We start from the raw sequence: 5,110 nt of genomic DNA on the forward strand, positions 1-5,110 counted from the left end.
TCATTCGCTCATGCCAGAGTCACCTAGTGCTACATTTTCACTGTGTAGTCAATTGGTTATCATTCTTGATTATCAGGCGTGATGAAGTTATAAGTAATATGCTACTCATCAAACTCTCATTTGTACATGTGTGTAACAAGATGGAAAGTTTGATGGCGGTCAGAAAGTATTTTGGACAACCACATTTTTTTATTTTTTGTGGACTTAACAGATGAGGTGAAATGAGGCTCTTTCATGGACTATCTGTAAATTTTTGGAGGGCTGCTGTGTGTATAGGCCTGATCCTCCCCGAGCTCAGCACTCGTGAGAGTGCACAGTACACTGTACTGATCATCATTTGCTGACTGCCAATCACAGGCAGCAGAAAATGTGCAAACAGATGCAGTTTCCATGGGGGCTTCAACACACACACACACACACACACACACACACACACACACACACAGAGAGACAAGGTGTCATATTTTATTTCAGCATGTTAATGGAATGCCTTCATGATGTGTGTGTGGGTGTGTGTGTGTGTGTGTTTGTGTGTGTGTGTGTTTGTGTGTGTGTGTGTATGTGTGTGTGTGTATGTGTGTGTGTGTGTGTGTGTGTGTATGTGTGTGTGTGTGTGTGTATGTGTGTGTGTGTTTGTGTGTGTGCGTGTGTGTTACATTGGGCAGCATGGTGGCTTAGTGGTTAGCATGTTTGACTCTTAGTACAAGGGTGGAGTTTCCTATCTGGCTGGAGTTTCCATGTTCTGTCTGTCTGTGGTCTCTGGTTTCCTCCCACAGTCCAAAAACATCGAGGTTAGGCTATCCTACTAAACTGTCATGGTGTGTGTGTGTGTGAGAATGATTGTGTGTGTCTCCATTTCCAGTTATGGCTACCCTAATAAACTTGTGTGAATGATTTTGTGTCTCACAGTGCTGGATGATGCACTGTCCCTCCCTGCACCTGATTCAGTCCCTTGGGGGGCTGAGGTTTCCAGTTGAGAGTACGCTGTGCAAAATTGGCTGCTGCTTCTGTGTGTGTTAATTGTAATGCAACCTTGGGTTCCTTGAAAGGTGCTATATAAATATAACTTCATTTATTCCTGGTTATTGGAAGAGTACTCACCTGCACGTTCTCACTTCTATATCCCCAAAAAATTGAAACTGGGATATCACTCACCAGGAAGAAATTATTTTTGCTGTCATCCACTCTCGAAAACAAACCTCACTTGCAAACTGCTTCTTTCTAATGTACAATCCTCCCAGTAAAACCAGGAATATTTATGATCTACATTTTTTGGCGAAGGGTGAACCAAGGCTACCGATGGTTGGTTCTTCCCATTATGTTAAAAAGAGGACCCGGTCTGCAGCAGTAGTTGAAGCAGTGGAACTGTCCAGTACCCCACCTTGCAGAGGAGAGTGGCTATATTTGACCAGGAAGGCACCGGTCAGCATTGCAGAGTAAAGAACGTTCCACTCCAGGTCTCCAGACCGCTCTGGCTAAGGGCTCTTGTATGGCACCCTCCAAGGGGATTGACTTGGAGGTATGGATGGATTGAGATGGAGAACTGAGATAGAGGTTTGGATGGACCAAGTTATACACGGAAAGGATACCTGCCACGGATATAAGTAGCTCTTTTATCTCTTCTGGATCTCCCTGCTCAGGTGATGTATTTCTATCCACTCAGACTTGTACTGGCCACACACAAAGTAAAGGAGGGTTTTCAAATCAAACTATTTTGACAGTTTTATTGCCCCCCCAGTAAAAGTTCTGGTCCTAAATATGTTGTGTACATATCCAGACATGTTGTACACCTGGTCATTAATATTTATTAGGGGGTAATAAAATTTATTTCACACAATAAAGATTTGCAGTCGTTGGACACAATTTACACCCTCTGGCTTACCTTTTTTATTAGGAGGCTGTAATAGTTTCTTTCTTTAGTAAATAAATGTCCTTAGTAAATATCTGCCAACACACTGTAAACCCTGGTCTTAACTTTTATGGGGGGGGGGGGTAAGTTTCTGTCCTTAGTAAATGTTTGCTTACTCCAAACACAATATACACATGGTAAAAACATGTCTTTCTTTAGAAAATGTTCACAAAGTCATAAATTCCTATGTTTATAAATGCTCATTAGATGCTCTTTTATTGATGCATTTTAATAGTTAAAAACAGTAAGTTCTTTGAAGCTTCCTAGGTTTTTTGTTGGTGTTGTTTTGTTTGGTTGTTTGTTTATTTTTTTACAAGCACAACCCAGTCTTGACTTAAATGATAGCATGCTGTCACTGCCAGTTTTGAAAATCTTCAATCCAAGTTGGAACCGTGTCAGACATATTGAATATCCTGTTCACTCAGAGGTAAAAATGACAAAGACACAACAAAGAAAGGTGAAATGACAGAAATGATACAGGCTGAGCCACGATGAGCTGGATCAAACCAGGGCTGTTTACGGGCAGAAGTGATGTCAACAGAGGCAAGTGTTGCACAGTTTTAGTTAGAGAAAAAGTTAAAACCACATGGTGTGTGTCAACCTGTGGGTTAGCCATAAATATTTAAACACATCTTAAAACACATTTTAAACAACTAATAATTAAGTGTGGTGTCTTCTGTGCATGTTTTTGTTGGTTTGTTTTCTAGTTTATTTCAGTTTAGAGAACACATGAAGTTTTCAGTTATGCAACACTCATTACAATAGAGCTGCTGAGACAGGAACGGCTTTCACATTAAGAAACAGGACAAGCCAAAACTGAACTACAGCAGAAAATAGAATTCCTTTAGAAACATTTGGTTACCAGGTGTTGTCCTTTATCACTTCCATACTGTTAGTCCATTTTTTTTCCTTCTGTGTGTGTATGTCTGTATGTATGTATTAAGGGAATTTGTAAAGTTTTTATTGTAGTTTAAACTCACAAACTAAATAGCCTATATGCCCTCCCATTATGTTTCACCTCAGCCACCAGGGAAAGAGCAGGAGATCTGGAGGAGATCTGCTAAGAGTGTTTAGATGAGCTCAACAGAATAGAGCGTAATGCCGCATGTTTGATCAAAGTTTTTGGACCACATTAACGGCCCTCTCCATAACAACCGCATGTGCAATTTAGAATACCAGTACAATGTTTCTTTCTTTCTTTTCTGTATAGGCTACCACCATCATTGCTCTGACAAGCTTGCGGACATTTCTTAAGTCATTTTGTCAATGAGTGGGAAGGTTTGAGTGATATAATGTGTATAGTGTCATTTTTGTTCATTAAGTTGAACAAATCGGTGAAATGTGTAGTTCAAATGTAAAACTCAGTGATAAATTCATGGTTAACTTTGCTTCTGTTCTGAATGTGGATGCTACTGCCAACCCCTGAGTTAGGATTGCTGCATTTTACCCAAATGTTCTGTAAATTTGCTCCTTCACAGAACCAAATATTCAAAAACCATGCACATATTGCTTCATTTTACATTTCCATTTACGGCATTTAGCAGACGCCCTTATCCAGAGTGACTTACAAAAGCGCTTTGTCATTTACTCATAGAACACATCCTAGCACAGTACAGTAGGTTAAAGTCCAATATACCAATGATCTCCAATACTGTAGAAATACAGGGATCAGTGCTGATACCTAGAAGTACAAAATACATAGAAGTACATACTTCAGTGCATAATATACTCAGTGACAGGCTGACCAAATATTGAGCAAAACAAAAAGATATTACACATTAATCTTTGTGTAATCTATATATAAAGATTTTATATCTATATAATACATATGTGCTAAAACATAAATTAAACTTATAAACCTTATTACAGGATCAATAGTACAAAAAAAGTGTCATCTTCCAATAAAATATAGTAACTAGCTTAATATAAATGAACAATAAGGATATTTTTACTTCTTTAAATCTTCTAGGTCTACCACAGTTGCCTTACTAATATTGAAAAAGTCTAAAAAAAAAACCTTTAAGGTGACCAGTTTAAACGTCACCATTAAAGTTACAGTAATTTTCTCTGTAAAGACACTACAGTGAAGTCTTCGTTCATTAACAGATAATCTCGGCCATGACCCGTCATCTCTCACCAAGACCCCCATTAGTGCCCGGGAAAAGAACATCACCTGGTTCTACCATCTCCTCACTTATTTTTTCTGAGGGTGAAAAGTGATTGATGGATCATCAGCATGTTTTGCATAGCATAAATTCAAGATTAAGCTAACAAAAACTGTACAGTACATCTTAAGAAATGCAAGTGGTTGTACACTACACAACTACCCTCATGCTGCAATAACTGTATGGCCCTGATGACTTGTACCTTTAAAAGTGGAGTAGGTAATTTATTGTAGATTTTAAAAAAATACTTCTTACATCCTGACAGCAATTAATAAATCAAATGCTCAGATAATTAAAAGAATAAAAGCTATATTTGGCAGCTACAACACTAAACTATCCAGCAATAGGTTACCTCACCAAACTCAAAATGTCCTAATGTTACCAAACTAACATGATGCATATGAGTACAAACAACAGCCATGTTCATTATTAACATCCATTATCATAATGTTAGGATTTTTATGAGACATACAGTAGTTGGACACAGTGATGGAAATGATGTTTTGTACTCCTCTCCCCAACACTCACTCTCCTGGACTCCTTCAGCTGCAGTCAGACCATGCATGTTCATGTGTCTTCTGAGTGTAAAAGAAGCTAATTTGACATTCTTTTATTGTCACAAAAAGTACCTTGATAAAAAAAGTCTGTCTCTTCTATTCTGAAAACACCACCAGAGAAATTGGTCATACATGCATACATAAAAAGGTATAAACTTGAGCTAACAGTAAGAAAGTGACAACTTGGTAACTATATGTTTCTAAAGGAATGAACCTTTCTGCTGTAGTTCATTTTGACCTGTCCTGTTTCAAAATGTGAAAACTGTTCCTGTTTTAGCAGCTCTATTGTAATGACTGTTGCTCAACTGACAGTAAAACTGCACATTTTCATGCGTTACCTTGTGTTAAAAACATGGTAAAATCTCCACCACACATTTATGAACAAGAAGAGAAATTAATGAATATAAAAGTATTTAAAAGAATGCATCAGACTTGATGTGAACATCGCATCCCTTTTTTTTTTTGTCAGAAACAAATTT

Source organism: Electrophorus electricus, chromosome 1 (genome assembly GCF_013358815.1).
Source record: "Electrophorus electricus isolate fEleEle1 chromosome 1, fEleEle1.pri, whole genome shotgun sequence".
Classification (NCBI taxonomy): Eukaryota; Metazoa; Chordata; class Actinopteri; order Gymnotiformes; family Gymnotidae; genus Electrophorus; species Electrophorus electricus.